The sequence below is a fragment of the Crocuta crocuta genome, unplaced genomic scaffold, assembly GCF_008692635.1.
Source record: "Crocuta crocuta isolate KB4526 unplaced genomic scaffold, BGI_CrCroc_1.0 scaffold345, whole genome shotgun sequence".
In the NCBI taxonomy this organism is placed as follows: Eukaryota; Metazoa; Chordata; class Mammalia; order Carnivora; family Hyaenidae; genus Crocuta; species Crocuta crocuta.
This window is the reverse complement of record NW_027527574.1, coordinates 3,966,177-3,983,152: the sequence shown is the minus strand read 5'-3', so window position 1 is coordinate 3,983,152 and position 16,976 is coordinate 3,966,177. Positions and strand designations below refer to the sequence as shown.

General features: G+C 35.4%; 1 protein-coding gene and 1 pseudogene across 5 annotated transcripts in view; one reads left to right on the top strand and one right to left on the bottom strand.

Annotated features, from left to right (window-relative positions):
• The window catches only part of LRBA (LPS responsive beige-like anchor protein), a 720,310-nt gene that overhangs the window by 59,303 nt on the left and 644,031 nt on the right, over positions 1-16,976 (top strand). The gene's annotated exons all lie outside the window — the stretch shown is intronic.
• Positions 2,857-3,730, bottom strand: LOC144236896 (Y-box-binding protein 1 pseudogene; annotated as a pseudogene).

The following is a 16,976-nucleotide window of genomic DNA, read 5'->3' as shown; positions in this document are numbered from 1 at the left end:
AGATATGCATTAAAAAATTTTTTTTTAAGTTTATTTATTTATTTTGAGGAGGGATGCAGAGAGAGAGAGAGAGAGAGAGAGAGAGAGAAAAGGAGAGAGGAATCCCAAGCAGGCTCCATGCTGCAGTAAGCACAGTCCCTGGCATGGGGCTCAAACCCATGAACTGTGAGATCATGACCTGAGCTGAAATCAAGAGTTGGATATTCAACTGACTGAGGCATCCAGGCACCCCTTGCTTTGGATTTATTTTGATCTTTTTTAGGTTCTTAAAATGAAGATTTAGATTATTTGAAACTTCTCTTTTTTTCTAATATATATTTAGTACTAACAGTTTCCCTCTTAATACTGCTTTAGCTATGGCTCACAGATTTTTGATATGTTGTATTTGTAGTCATTCATTTATTTATTTTAGGTAGGCCCCACGCCCTGTGTGGGGCTTTAACTCATGACTCTGAGATCAAGAATTGTATGCTCTACTGACTGAGCCAGCCAGGGACCCCTGTTGTATTTTTATTTTGATTCAGTTCTTGGCATTTGTTTTTAGTTCCCTGAAGACTCTCTTTTTTGACTTGTCACTTATTTAGAAGTGTATATTTTAGTTTCCAAGTGTTTGGAGATTTTTTTCTGGTATCTTTATCTTTCTGTTATTTCTTTACCTTTCTATTCTATTTTGATTCTACTGTAGTCAAAGAGCCCACTGTATATGATTTCAGTTCCTTTAAATTTGTTGTTTGCATTAATGCCCCAGGATCCCATGGGCACTTGAAAACAGTATGTATTTTGCTGTTGTTGGGTTGAGTCTTAATGTAAGTGTCAGTTCTTACTGGTTGATAGTGTTGAGTTCTTCTCATTCCTGTGGATTATCTGTTTAAGTAGACAGCACGGGAGTGGCATTTACTTTTGTAACATAATAATACTGCTTTCCTCAAAGTGGAGAAGAGCCCCATGGGAAAGATTATGAGTTTGGGTTGAAGACACTGATGCGTACACACATACATGCTCACACACACACACACACTGGTTTATACACACGCACACACACATACATACATACATACATACATACATACCTACAGGATATATTGGAGTTTTGGTTACTGAGTATAGAGTATAGATCTGGGTGGGATTTGCTCTTGGAGGAAAATCATCAAGCATCCAGAGAAGATAAGATTACTGTCCATCTGGGGATAAAAGAGGGGATGCCAAAAGGGACAATAATGCACAAAAATTGGTAAGTGTACAATATAGATATACTTTACACATTGTATAATTTTGCTTTTGGTCTAGATAGATTTGCTGTGGACTGGTGTTTTCTTAATTACCAATCAAGTAGGTATCTAACCTGAATAAAAAAATTAAGAAACCAGGAGAGAAATAATATATTATAATGTTTTATAATATGATACAAAACCATATGATTCTGGAATATAGATTCAAAATTGGTAACTAGTGTGTTCAATAGTATCTTAGTTGGAAAAAAGTGTTTATTATTAATCTTGACATGGTAAAAGTAGTAAACTTACAAATAATTGAAGGCCAGAAAAGAAGAGGTGGAAGGATGTGTGAATGCATATTACTTTTGATGGCTCTTATAAATGACTTGGGTTATTATCGTATTAAGGGTTATTACTGTTTTGTTTTTAACCATTTTGAACCAATTGAGTGCAATAGGCAAAGAATACCCCCTATTCCCCCCCTCACCCCCCAAATTAGGCAAGATGGTGCTATGAGGTCATAGAGATAGAATGCTACTGGTCAAAGTCTCCACTATTAGGGTTTAGTATTTCTAATGTGAGTCAAGTAAATAATTGATCATATTTAACTTCCTACAGTTGTTTTTATTTGATAACATATACTCTCTTTTCTAAAAAGTGTTCCACAAAATACAAATTCTGAGTTTATGTAAGGGAAGAATTCTGTTTCATATGGGTCAAGTGAAGTTAGACTTGATTACTTGAAACCTCATGAAGTCTTTTTACATAAAGTTTGAAGTTGTCAGGGGGGTATGCTATGTAGGTTTTTTCCCTCCCCCTCTAATTGATTTGATTTGGGTGGGATTATTTAGAGAACCATTCTTTCACAGGCACTATTGGATATGTTGCATAGTTGGCTGGAGTAGTCTCTGATCATTCTCTTAGTATGATTAATAAACAGGTGTAAGAGAATACACAACAATATTACTCTTAGTTACTTGCTCCTAGTTTAAAAAAAGGGAATTGAGTTTAATGAAATAACAGTTTTTTTCTTCTTCTAGTGCTTAAAAAAAGATTTATAGTAAAGAATAGAGAAAATAGAATAAATACACTCAACTTAGAATAGATTTGCTTTGGCTTAGAAAAATTTCTTTATACATAGTCACATAATTTTATATAAACACATGTTATTGTATACACATGTCTAAAATTACATGTATGATTCTTGTTTTTCCTTAACTTTATAAACTTTGTTCGTCTTCTGCTATTCCTCTTCATAACCAGTTTCTCCTGTGCTCTGCTACAAAGTGAGCAATGTTGACAGCCATGTGTATCATCTTCTGTATTTTATGGACATATTATCCAATAGATCAAGTATACTGATACTTGTGTAATGAAGGAGTTCTCAGCTAGTTTAGTGATGGTAGGAAAGGAGAAGAGGGACAAATTTAAGAAATATTAGGAGGTAGAGTCAGCAGCTTTTAATAATACATAGGAAGAGAAGAGTTGAAGATGCCATGGGGGTAGGATTACCATCTGGGGTAGCAATCATAGCAGGGTTAGGGAAAAGATCAGTTATATTTTGGGCATGTTTATTGTATAGCAGTATGTGTAGAAGTCTACAAGCAACAGGACATAAGAGCTTAAAAACTTGGGGAGGAAGCTAGTTGTATCTGGAAGTCTCTTTGATATGATATATTTCTGTCTCACTACTTTGTTCTCCTGTACCCTGGTTGTCTGCACCCTCAACCACTTCTCTCTGCACCAGAGGATTGGAAAACTGTTGATGCTCAGAGGGTCTATGAATGTAGTTAGGTGCGAACCATTGCCTGTGGGAGGGCCAGTGCAATGAGGCCAGGCCTTCGAGAGCAATCTCCCAGTCTTTTCCCCGCTCTCACTGTTTTGGTAATTCTGTGGGTAATTGTGGGGAGGACCTCTGTGAAGGATAGTGTCCATAATTGTTAGGGTCTGCTGTGTATTTACTGCATTGCACTGGAGTTCCACCAAAGCCTGTGACCTTTGCTGCTATCACACCCCATTCTCCTTCGACAATATCAAACTCCACAGCCTCTCCATCTCCTGCAGAGTACTGCGAAGGTACTTCCTGAGGTTATTCTTTTTGGTAGTTTCGTGTACAAATACATCTTCCTTAGTGTCATTCCTGTTGATGAAATCATACCTGTTTCTTATAGTGAACCATTTTACTGTTCCCAAAACATGATTTTGCTGTCCCTTTTGGCAAGTGCTGATGATGTGAGGTCACCTGGGCCCTTGCTCCCTGCGTGGATGCTGGTGCTTGGAGTCCGCAGAGCAGAGGGTGGGGTGGCGGCTGCTGCTTCTCGTCCTGGTGGTTGGGGGATCTCCCTGCCTGTGGCTGAGCTTTCTCCCACCATGTGGTGGTTAACTAGGCCAGTGGTGTTGGTGAGGTTGCTCAGGGTTCTCTGGGATGTGCTCCCACTGGGAATCAAACTTGAAGACACTGTTCTTGAAGTGAGTTTTTTAATAGCATATGGAGGGATGTGTGAGAGGATGTGCATTAATTGAAATACTTTTAGCTCATTTAATTGTCACAGCAACCTTAAGAGATGGGTACCATTATTATCCCAGTTTTACAGAGGAGGAAGTGAGCCATAGAGAGGTGAACTACCCTGCCCTTACCCTTATACTTGGTATCTGGTAGAACCAGAAGTCAAATCCGGCCTCGTTCGAAAGGATATCCTCTTAACCATTGTTCTCCTAAGAGGAGCTGTGTTTTTGAAAACAAGTATAATTGTTTATGGTTAAGGATCTTGGACAAAATACAGTTTGGGAGTGACTCATGAAAGTACTATCATTAAAATTAGGATCTCACACCAAAAGGTAAATAATGATATTTTACTCATCTTTCATTGTGGATACTTGATACTGTATACCTGATTCTGTTTTACATCCTTATTGTGTAGCTTTCTTTCCCTCAGTTTTGATAGGATACATCAGTTGCATATAATTTGATTTTTGCGGATACAAATTAAGAAGCATTATTTTTTCCTGCTTAGTTTTCCACATATTCAGTGCATATTGAGAAGATTAAATTATCTTTTCTCCCCCTTTTATTCAAAGAAAATATATAGATACTTATTTTGAAACATGGAAATGTATCATAAATCTATGACTTTGAAAGTTAAATTCTTTTTAACTCCATCTTTCAAGATAGCCACCACTAATAGTTTGCTGTGTGTTTTTCAGGCTTTTTCTATAGAAATAACTGTCATACATAATGCATAAATATGATATGTGTATGTGAGAGGTATACAAGATAGACCTTGGCTGGTTGAGAAAATCCATATGAGGATAAAACCAAATATTAACATTTTAGAAGGAATTTTGGAGATAAATGAATACTTGTAAAACTGTGGAAAATTTTAATTCTTACTGGAATTTTCTTATTGAACATTTTAGTAAAGTTTTATACATCTTGTATTCTAATTCAGAGTATACTTTCTTGGCAGTGCGGCGTAGTATATTGCTCTTGTGATCACTTAGTGGCACATTTGTAAGTCTAAATAGCCTCTCTTTAGGCTCATGTCAGTGGAGGGGTAAGATATTATTTTGGCTCTCAGTAAAGGGCTGTTGTAAAGCAAAGGCTGATGATTATGTTCCCATCAACATATTGAACTTACCTTCTTTGCTATTACCTGGCTAAGGTAAAGCCTTACTGTGTTTTTTGTTCAATGTTAGGAATGACCTCAAAGGCTTATACATGAATTAAATTATAATGTAAGCAAATCTCTTACTATTCTATATTATTTATTATTTATTTATACAGTAAAACTGTGCCATAGTAAGACATGTGTAGTCTGAAAATTCAAATGTATAAAATTTAGGATGGGGCTAATTTGAGATTAAATTCTTTGATTTTTGTCTGAAAAGCACAAAAGCAAAATAACTGAAATTTGATATTATGCACAGCTGATCTGAGAAAGTGTGAAATGTTTAGGAGGCATTTTCTCATAATTCTGTGCCCCATTTATTGAATTGTATCTTACCACTTGAGATTTTTGATGGTAGAGTGTGAGGCAGGGGACAGTAACCAGTTATTTGAATTCAGTTATTACAGACTTTTACCCTATTTGTAAACACTTTTTTTTTGCTTTAAAGAAAGAATATATAAAAAAAAGAATATAATGTTCTACCTGCAGTTTTTAAGCTCATATTAAGTGACAATCTGTTTTCCTATTATTTAGCTATTTGTATTCTCAGTTATTTTTGTGTGTATAATTAATAGCTTTCACAATAACTAATCAGTGTAGTATTTAACTTTTACAATAAGAAATATACATTTATTCTAAACTTTTTAAAAAATATTTTTAAAAAGTTTTTTAAATTTATTTCTGAGAGAGATAGAGAGAGAGACAGTGTGATCAGGGGAGGGTCAGAGAGAGAGAGGGAGATACAGAATCTGAAACAGGCTCCAGACTCTGAGCTGTCAGCACAGAGCCCAACGTGGGGCTCGAACTCATGAACCATGAGATCATGACCTGAGCCAAAGTCGGCAGCTTAACCCACTGAGCCACCCAAGGACCCCTGTTCTAAACTTTTAAATTTACTTATTTTGAGAGAGACAGAGAGAGTGTGAGTGGAGGAGAGGTGGAGAGACGGAGAGATTCCCAGGCAGACTCTGTGCTGTCAGTGCAGAGCTCACTGCAGAGCCTGTTGGGCTCAAACTTAAACAACTATGAGATCGTGACCTGAGCTGAAATCAAGAGTTAGTTGGTTGCTTAACCGACTGACCCACCCAGGCAACTTACCTGATAGATGTTTAATATAGAACTCATGTAAAGAGATTTTTATTCCAGAATGTGTGTGTTTGAGAGTGAATGTATTAAACCCAGATGACTTGTCCTTTTCATATTACTAATACTGTTACGTTGATTATTTATGATGTTAATATACTTGATAATATAATCATTTATCACCTAAACTTAGGAATGCCTGAAGTGATGCATAAGTGGGCATCTAACCAAAACTAAGGAACATAATTTGGCCTGATACTTACAATGAAGCTAAATTTTCATGTTCTTTAATTTAAATATTATTGTATTTTTAAAGAAATACAATCATAGTGCACTTGCTGATTTGTAAATGTAGTAGTAGATCTTGAATACCTTGACATGCTAATGTGTATAGATTTATATATTTTTTAAAGGTTACATGGTATTCTCTTATATGGATGTACCATCATTTATATATCTGTTCTGTATTGGTGAGTATTAAGGCTCTTTCCAGTGTTTTATTTTTACAAACAGTGCTGCAATATATATATTTTATATCTTAATTTCTGAGGTTTTCTTTATATAATTTTGTGATGATAGTTTTATAAGTGGTTGAATTATTATTGGGTCCTGCATTTACTGAGTTCTGTATGCCTCTCAGCTCTCAGAGTGATTGGATATTTGAGATGAGAAAAAGAACTGTTCAGTATCCACAATTATGGAGTATAACTTCATGCCAGAGTTCATATTGTTAGCCATTCTTCTTTAGAATTTTTTCTCTGCATTCTTCCTAATACGGAGATGTGGAGTATGATTTTAAGGCTGGCTCTGCTTTTTTCTCAGTTTCATTTTTTCTCTTCTCATTGCCAAAACTGTCCTCTTGCCGTATCAGCTGCTTTTTTCCCCATTGATACTATTTTTTCAGTTTTGTCTAAATATTTTCAGTAGCAGTCATTCTTATTTCTTATGTATTTGAAACTAAAATTCACTCAGTTTGAGTGATCTTAAACTTTATATTAGATAGTTCCTAATTGGGGGGGAAATGAGTTCCTAGCTGGGTATCTGTTCCTATATATTTAAACATTTAGCATAGAATATTTGAGATAGAAAATATTAAAAACAATTTTTTAAAAGTTTTTAAGTAATCTCTACACCCAACATGGGACTCAAACTCACAACCCTGTTACCCTAAGATCTAGAGTTGCATGCTCCAACTGAGCCAGCTAGGGGTCCCAAGATAGGAAATATTTTCTGAATAACTGTCAAATAATCATAAAACTCAGTACACAGAGTTCCTGTATTCTTCAAACATTTTGGCTAGTAGAGATTTAGCTTATTCTGCTGAGTATTATTCTTGTACTTAAACATATGTATTACAATAAATTCTTATCACAGTTATAGACCCCAAGGTATATTCAGTTTAGTTGTTATTAGACTTCAAGACCTGCCTTAACTTATCAGAGCTTTCATTGTTTTGTTTGAATACATTTAATATCTGAAGTCTTCAGTCTTTTGATTCTAGAATATCCACTGTTACCTTTGTCTGTGAAAATTTGGTATTATTATATCATTTATTTCATTAAAATTAGCCTTCTTGAAATACTGTTTAGACAAATGTACTACATCATGGAACAGGATTGCTGTACATCTTTTTTTACTTCTGGTGTGTGTATTCAGTTTTATTGTATCTGGTTGTAACTTTGTGATACAATTTTCTAAGGCATAAAATGAATTGTAGTCACTTAAATGCAAAGTTCTAAGTCATATTTAAAACAAGGAGCTGTCCAAGATAGCTCTTTCTGATAACTCATTCATTTATGCACCATTTATTGAACATTTTTATATTAATTAGGTTTGTGCTCTTTAAGCAGTGGAATACACGTATAATACTAACTGCATGAAATAGCGGTTTTATTTTTCTCACATAAATTTGAGGAATTTGAGGTAGGCAGTTGCTGGTATTAGTGGTTCTGCTTAATAAGGTTCTTTTTAAGAAGCTTCAAGAGCTAAATACTTTCTACCTTTCCTTTTACCATTCTTCATGCATTGGCTTTTTCTCCATGCTGTGCTTGTAAGCCTCATGGTATCAAGGTGGCTACTGCACCTTTGGACATTCCATTTTGTTCTAGGGAGGGAGGAAGGTAAAAGAACAAAAGGTTAGGGTAACTACATCTGTTTTATCAAGCAAGCCAAACCCTTTAGGAACACCTTTCAGCCCTTCTCATATCTCTTTGCGAGAACTTCTCTTGGCCATTCAGATGCTAAGGATGCTGGCAAAGTGAGCATTTATCTTTCCAATCTTTGTAGTGTCAGAAAACAAGAGAGGAATGGGTTTTTATACATAAAGTTAATAGCTTTCAAAATAACTGCTTATTATTTCATTCCACTTAAAATTTTTTTAATGTTTATTTATTTTTGAGATTGAGACAGAGTGAGCTGGGGAGGGCAGAGAGGGAGACACAGAATCTAAAGTAGGCTCCTGGCTCTGAGCTGTCAGCACAGAACCTGACATGGGGCTTGAACTCACAAAATTTGAGAGTTAAAATTACCCTTCTTGAAATATTGTTTCAGGAAGTCAGTGGGACACCTACTGAGCCACCCAGGAGCCCCTCCCTCTGTTTTTTTTTTTTTTTTTTTTTAAAGTAGTCTCCATGCCCAGCATGGAGCCCATTGTGGGGCTTGAACTCACCACCCTGAGGTTATGACCTGATCACCTCTCTTTCATTCTTGAAATAAGAAATACAAATTCATTCATCAGTTATCTTATAAGATTTTGGGGGAAGAGATGCTGGGTTAGCCAGTCTGTATTATCTGTCACAGTCTATTAAATACAGTTGTTATACATTGTCAGAAGCCTGGCACACTTGCCTTAGTACCTTGTGAAATTAGGCAAGTTAATTACATTTCTGGTTTGTCATCTATTAAGTGAAGATAATAGATGTTTTTGTAAGAGCTAATTTTGTAAAGTGCTTAGCATAGTATATAGCTTACAGTAATCACTCAATGCTTGTATGTTGTTTATATTTTTAAATTATTTATTCTGTGTTAAGAATAAAAACAGTGAAATAGTATATAGAAATACATAGAGTAAAAGTGTTTTCCCCAATTACTGTTATCTGATTGATTTGTAATTATATTAATTATCTGTTGCTCTGTAGCAAATTACCCCAAAACTTTGCAGCTTAAAACAATAATAAGTATTTATCAGCTCACATTTTTGTGGGTCAGGAATTTGGGAGCAAATTGGCAGGATATTTTCTGGCTTAGAGTCTCTAATAAAGTTGCATTTCATATGTTGGCTGAGGTGGTAGTCATCTGAAGGCTCAACTGGGGCTGGAGGACCAGCTTCCAGGGCTACTTACAAGATTGGCAAGTTGATGCAAACTATTGGCTGGAGACCTCAGTTCCCCTGAGGCCTCAGGTGGGCCTTTTACATAGCTGCTTGAATATCCTCATGATACGGTGACTGATTTTTTCTTAGAATGAGTGATACATGGGAAGGCATAAAGTTCTTAATGACATAGCCTTGAATGTCACTGGTTATTTCAGCTGAAGTCTCTTGGCATGTAGAACAGCCCTAATTAAGTGTGGGAGGACATCTCTTTTGCTGGACTTGTGGCCTGGTTTGTAGAGGAAGGGACAGGACAGTTTGATTGCTTTTGATGGCTCATATTTTCTTTTCCCTTAAAGTAATCTTAATTTGAGGTGTTTCTTTCTTTGACTAATTATTATGTTCTGTAAATCATAGAAAGGAACTTATGAAAAACAAATAATTTGCTTTATAAAAGCCATTCACCTAAAAATTTGAAAGGCCTACTAAATGTCTAAAACATTAGATTATTCTGTGATATTATTCATAGCAATAAGATTCAAGAACACAATTATATTATCCAGTGTTTCTCAAAAAACCTTTTGAAGAATGTTATTCCTGTGAAAAATTCTTGTCAGAAAAAAATGGAAAGAAAAAACGATTCCATTGTTAAATTGTAGGAAATCCATGCATTGGTTATCTAACTGTTGGAGACATAAAAATACAGTAGCATATCCTATTGTGAATATGAATATTGTGGCAATTCTATTGTGTAAACGTCTCTAACCTTGTTTAATCCAGTATTTCTCAGACTTCATGGAGACTTTTTGCTTAATACTGTATTTGTAGACATGGCCATGTAGTTCAGTGAAAATTTTTAATTTTTATGAAAGGTAAAATGAACAAGGAGAAGAGATGGATTTGTTACTTTCTCTAGTACATGTGGAGTTATTTAAAACTATAAAGATGATAATTCATTATCAGTAAAACATACTTTTTACTATAGTGAAGTTTTTCTTTTAATTTTCTTGTTTTCCATGACTTTGCCATTTTAATTCTACATTGTTGCCTCTAGTAGGAGGATCTTAGATTTCTCTTGTCTTTGACACAAATGGCAAATGGTTTGAGCTTTTTTTTTTTTTTTTTTTTTAGATAAACTAAGACATACAGTTAGGGGCACCTGGGTAGCTCACTTGGTTAAGCCTCCGACTTTACTCAGGTCATGATTTCATGGTTTGGTTCCTGGTGAGTTTGAGCCCTGAATTGGGCTCTCTCCTGTCAGTAAGGAGCCCACTTCAGATCCTCTGTCCTCCTCTCTCTGTGCCCCTACCCTGTGTATATGCGTGTGCTCTATCTCAAAAATAAACATTAAAAAAAAAAAAGACATACAGTTAAATTCACCTTTTTTAGATACACAGTTTTATGAAATGTGGCAGATTTGTGTATTCAATACCACAATCAAGATACCAAAATTTCATTACCCCCAAGTCTTCTCATGGTTTTTGTGATTAATTCTGTCCCTCTATCCCCAGCCCCTGGCAACCACTGATCCTATTTCTCTTCCTATACTTTTGCCTTTTTTAGAATATCATATAAATGGAATCATGCAATATGTAGCTTTTGTGTCTAACTTTTTTGACTTGGCATAATGTTTTTGATATAAATTTGTATTGTAAATGGTATCAATAATTTGTTCCCTGTTATTGCTGATTAGTATTCTATTGTATGATTGTACCACAACTTGTTCATCCATTTACTAGTTGGTGGACATTTGAATTGTTTCTAGTTTTTGGTGATTATGAATAAAGCTTCTGTAAACATTCATGTACAGATATTTATGTGGACAAATGCATTTATGAAATTGTTGTCAGGATCCAAAGATCTTTCTGCTCTGTTATATTCAACATGAGACTTACAGCATAGATTCCAAGATAGGTATTCTAGTTCTTGGCGTTTTTCAGTGGCTTACGTAAGAGGAAGGAGGAAACTTGAAAAGATAAGTTGTGTTCTTTCCTTTAAGACTAATAGCTCAGAATTTACACATACTACTGCCTGTCCTCATTGTCAGAACTTGGTGACATGGCTGATAATGTCAAGGAAATCTGGAAAGTGAAATTCTTTTGCCTGGGTCTCATGTACCAGACTAGAAACTCTAATATTATAGAAGAAGAAAAAAAAATGTAAATTGGGAGATACTATAGTCTGTGATGCAGCATTGTAATTTTCCCTCAATTTCACCCTATTAATAAGTGTCTGGTGACTATGACCATGTATAAGGTCACATTCATTTAGGTTTGGATTCTTAGGGATAAATTGGATACCTGGGATTAGCATTTTTTAAAAAGTAAAATTTTAAAGGATGCATGTAAATAAAAGAGGCTTACTCTACTTGATTTGTTTTACAAGTGAGTAGTAGGTTCAGAGAAAAAAATGTGACTTGTCACAAGAAATAGAAAATATCTAGTTAGGGGCATAAACTGATTGTACTCTGTCCAGGTTTCCTGCTATGCCTTAATCTGGCCACATCTTTGAGGAAAAGTTAGGAAAGATTGTAGAGAAAATACAGCTTTACTTTGAAGCATTAGAATTTTCTGTGATTACAGTCTCTCTATATTTATAAATCTTTTGCAGAGAAGATAATTATTTTTGGTCTATATGTGTTTCTTGGTATTCTGAAAATACAAGTGACTTAAAGTATTTTATTAATATAACCATTGAAGAAAGTAATCATCATGCCCAATTAAAATCCTAATTCAAAATTTGTGAAGTTTATTTGCATTCTTTGAATAATATGCTTTAAAATTTCTATAATCTTGTACATTAAACTATAACCTATAGAAAGCATGTTATGCCACCCTGAAGGTTGCTATAAAAATTGTTTATGAAGTTCAGGCCAAGACTAAAATATGTTGAAATGGAGAGTTGTGAAAAATGTTCTGTATAGCATAGGAGACCAAATCATGCTAAAATGCAGAAAAAGACTATACATCAGTTTCTAGTCTACATTATTCAAAAAATACAACCATAAAAAAGGTAATAAGATTACATTTTCACATTTCACGGCTAGTAAAGTGCATTAGGCTGCTCAGATATTCATAACTTACTGTGACATTTGGGAAGATTACATTTTGTAGTGCAGAGCCATTACTACAGCTCAGATAATAACTAGCCAATGCCCAGACTTGGATTATGATCCTTGTCATTGAAAACAAATTTGTGTTTTGAAGGTTGATCAGCTTCAAATAACTATTAGAAAGGGTTAACGTGGCGTACTGTAGATCCTGTGCGTGGTTTTTAGGTATAATAGATATGCATACATATAATATATCAAATATGCCACACATTTGTATGTACCAATTTCTGCCATCAATTTTCTCCTTGAAAGGTATATTTTATAATATTTAAAGCAATGGAGAAATATTTAAAACACCTGTCTGGATACTGCTCTCAAAGTATAAACTCAATTTAAAAGCTGATGAAATATTTGGGTTTTTTTGGAAATTACTTTCAAAAATTAATTCTGTAGCTTCCTGGAAGGGTGGTTACGGGTGGAAATAAACACAGATGAAAATGAAAGATTGATGTAAGTAATATTAAAGGTGAAGGTAAGGTCTCTTAAATTAGTTGCAACTAGATTTTGACCTGTTTAGACCTGTGTGGAGTATGTCCAAACGTATATATTAAAAACTTTTCCCTTGCTCTTTCCTCCCAGATGCTCAGTTGCCTTTTCAGAGACAATCACTATGTAATTTTTTTTAAATGTTTATTTATTTTAGAGAGAGACAGAGCACGAGCAGAGTTGGGGTGGAGAGAGAGAGAGGGAGATGCAGAATCAGAAGCAGGCTCCAGGCTCAGAGCTGTCAGCACAGAACCCAGTGCGGGGCTCAAACCCGCAAACTGGGAGATCATGACCTGAGCTGATGTCAGACACTTAACTGACTGAGCTACCCAGGTGCCCTGGCAATCACTGTTTTGTTTGTTGTGTATCATTCTTAGGGTAATGCCTACATATATATATGTTTTACATTCAAATTGTAGCCCGCTGTTCATTTTTTTTCCATCTTGATTTTCTTACCTAAACAATGTATTTTAGAGATCTTTTCATGTCAGATGGAGCTGCCTTATTCTTTTCAGTGGCTGCATCATATTCCATTATATAGTCATATATGACTTTACTAACCATTACCTTATAATGTTGTTTTGAGGGATTGTTTTATTTTCTGTTCAAAATGTGCAACAATAAAGTTCTTGTCATTAACTAAATATATCTGTAGAATAAATTTCTAGTTAAGATAGTTGTTTGTGGCTTCTTCTATTTAACATAATTCCTTTGAGATTATTTTTTTTTCTTTTTCAAGAGGAGATTGATTTATATTGGTAACTGTGTCAGTAGTTCCAATATCAAGTACTTTTCTTATTTATAGTAATTTTTTTTTTAAATTTTTTTTTTAATGTTTTATTTATTTCTAGGAGAGAGAGACAGCATGAGCAGGAGAGGGTCAGAGAGAGAGGGAGTGACAGACTCTGAAACAGGCTCCAGGCTCTGAGCTGGCAGTCAGCACAGAGCCCGACGCGGGGCTCGAACCCACGAACCGCAAGATCATGACCTAAGCGAAAGTCGGATGCTTAACCGACTAAGCCACCCAGGCGCCCCATTATTTATAGTAATTTTTGAGTTGGAGTCCTCTTTGTTTCGCAGATAGATATATCACATCATCTCAAAGTAATTGTAATTTAAATTCCTCCATTTTGCTATTTATACTTGTTGCTGCCTTTTGACTAAATGTGTCTTCTGTACCTTCAGAATAATATCAAGTGCTAGTGATTATAGTACATCCTAATCTTGTTTCTGACTTTCATGAGACTCATTCCAGTTTTCCTATTTGAGCATGATGATAGCTTTTCAGGTGAGATTGGCATATTTTATTAATAAAGGAAGTCTTTTACAATTAATAAATGTAATAAAGTATCATGGAAATATTAAACCACTGTTTAGCAATGCCACAGTAATAATGGTTACGGGTAAGATCTATCCATTGATGCATAAAACTGGAATAAATTCTATTTGGTTGTGTCATTCTTTTATGAGCTGTTTTATTTTGTTTTGTAATGTATGGTGAGAAACAAGATACTTGTGTAGTCTCAAGGTATTTCCACAAGAGTAATAATTTAAACACAAAATAGAGTAACTTTAAGATGGAAAAAATTTGACAAGTGATCAAAGCTAACTTTACCAGTAGTGAGGCATATTGATATTAGGTACCATTGAAATGATATGCTGAGAAGGACATATATCACTTCTGGGATGTTTTTGCCAAAAATGCATAACCTGAACTTAAACATGAAAAAAATGTACATATTGGAAGAGTCTATAAAGTATCTGGTAAATATGTTTTATTTATTTATTTTTTTTTAATAGTTTATTGTCAAATTAGTTTCCACATAACACTCAGTGCTCATCCCCACAAGTGTCCTCCTCCATGCCGGTAAATATGTTTTAAAAGCATCAAAATCAAAGTCAAAGAATGCTTGCGCACTGGTCTCAGTATGGAGAAGACTAAGGGGATATAGATCATGGATCAGAAAAAGGACTTGGGTGCAACAAGTGGCAACGTTTGAAGATCTGTAGATTTGTCAGTAATATTAAAGCAGTGTTAAGTTTATGGCTTTGTTTTCTATTTTTATTTTTTTAAAAATTTTTACAAATAGTTTATTGTCAAATTGGTTTCCATATAACACCCAGTGCTCATACCCACAAGTGCCCTCCTCCATGCCCATCTCCGCCCTCACCCCCACATCCATCAGTCCTCCGTTTGTTTCTCAGCATTCACGAGTCTCTCATGGTTTGCCCCTCTCCCTTTCCCCCACCATTTCCCCCCTTCTTCTCCCCCATGGTCCTCAGTCAGTTCTTCTTAATCCTCCTATACGTGCAAACATGTGATATTTGTCCTCTGCCTGACTTATTTCGCTCAGCATAACACCCTCAAGGTCCATCTATGTTGCTACACATGGCCAGATTTCATTGTTTCTCATTGCCATGTAGTATTCCATGGTATAGATAAACCACATCTTCTTGATCCATTCATCTGTTGATGGACACTTAGGCTCTTTCCATGTTTTAGCTATTGTGGAGAGTGCTGCTATGAACATTGGGGTACATGTGCTCCTATGCATCAGCATTTCTGTATCCCTTGGGTAAATTCCTAGCAGTGCTATTGCTGGGTCCTAGGGAAGTTCTATTGTTAGTTTCCTGAGGAACCTCCACACTGTTTTCCAGAGGGGCTGTACCAGTTTACATTCCCACCAACAGTGTAGGAGGGTGCCCGTTTCTCCACATCCTCGCCAGCATCTAGAGTTCTCTGATTTGCTCATTTTAGCCACTCTGACTGGCGTGAGGTGGTATCTCAGTGTGGTTTTGATTTGTATTTCCCTGATGAGGAGGGATGCTGAGCATCGTTTCATGTGTCTGTTGGCCATCTGGATGTCCTCTTTGGAGAAGTGTCTGTTCATATCTTCTGCCCATTTCTTCACTGGGTTGTTTGTTTTTCGGGTGTGGAGTTTGGTGAGTTCCTTATAGATTCTGGATATCAACCCTTTATCTGATAGGTCATTTGCAACTATCTTTTCCCATTCCGTCGGTTGCCTATTAGTTTTGTGGGTTGTTTCCTTTGCTGTGCAGAAGTTTATGGCTTTAATGATTTTATTATGATTATATATTAGGGAAAGTTGGGTAAAGGGTATACAGGAATTCTATACCATTTTGCAGCATTTTGAACATTTATGATTATTTCAGAGTAAAAAGCTAAAGACAAAACAAGCAAATAATATTCACAAAACCAAATAAAATAAGAGTTCATATGTAGTTAACAGGATTTTTGTGTGGACTAGAGAACCAAACGTGTATACTTCATAGCTAGGACACGTAGCTAGCAGGATAGGCCCAATCACATCAAGGGGCTCTTTCAGCAGAAACCCAGCTGTCCTCTCTTAATGCTAAATATTACTGATGATACAAAGAATTATACATTAATATCTCTGCCAGAGCTTTTCCAGAAGAATCAAATGTTTTTACCACTGTACTAGTCAGGGGTTCCTGTCTCTCTGCATGCATATACTACATGTCTCATATTCATTTTTCCATATTTTATTCTCTTGCCTCCGTGTATCTTTGTCAGAACTTGGGAAACATCAGTCCTTGGCTACAAGGAGTTTTAATTGATTTTCTAATTCTGAACCTTCCTTGCTTTTCTGGAGTAAACTCTATTTGGTTGTGTCTGTTATTCTTTTATGAGCTGTTGGATTTTGTTTTGTAAAAAGTTCACTTTCTCCCAATTGTTGACCACCTTTTGGGTTTACTAATGCATAATGAAAAACCAAGATATATTCAGAAGGACAGGAGTGTAGGTGAATCATGTATGTAATGTTTCTGACAAACATCTTTTAAAAATCTAGTTAACATGGATAGCTTTGCAAAGGTAATTCTAAAAGTATTTTCATTCCTTTAAACAATGAGGAGTTGTTAAAATTAAAAAAAATTCTCTGGGGGAGGATGCTGGATGCTGTGGGCGAGATAGCAACAACATGGGGATGGGTCAGTGTATCTTTCTTGGATGAGTTTTTTTGATATTATCGATAAATTTTTCTTGATTATTGCTTTGGATGTATGATTATGTTTAAGTTATCCTAGTTATTAACAGGGAAATAAAGGGATCAAAATTGATA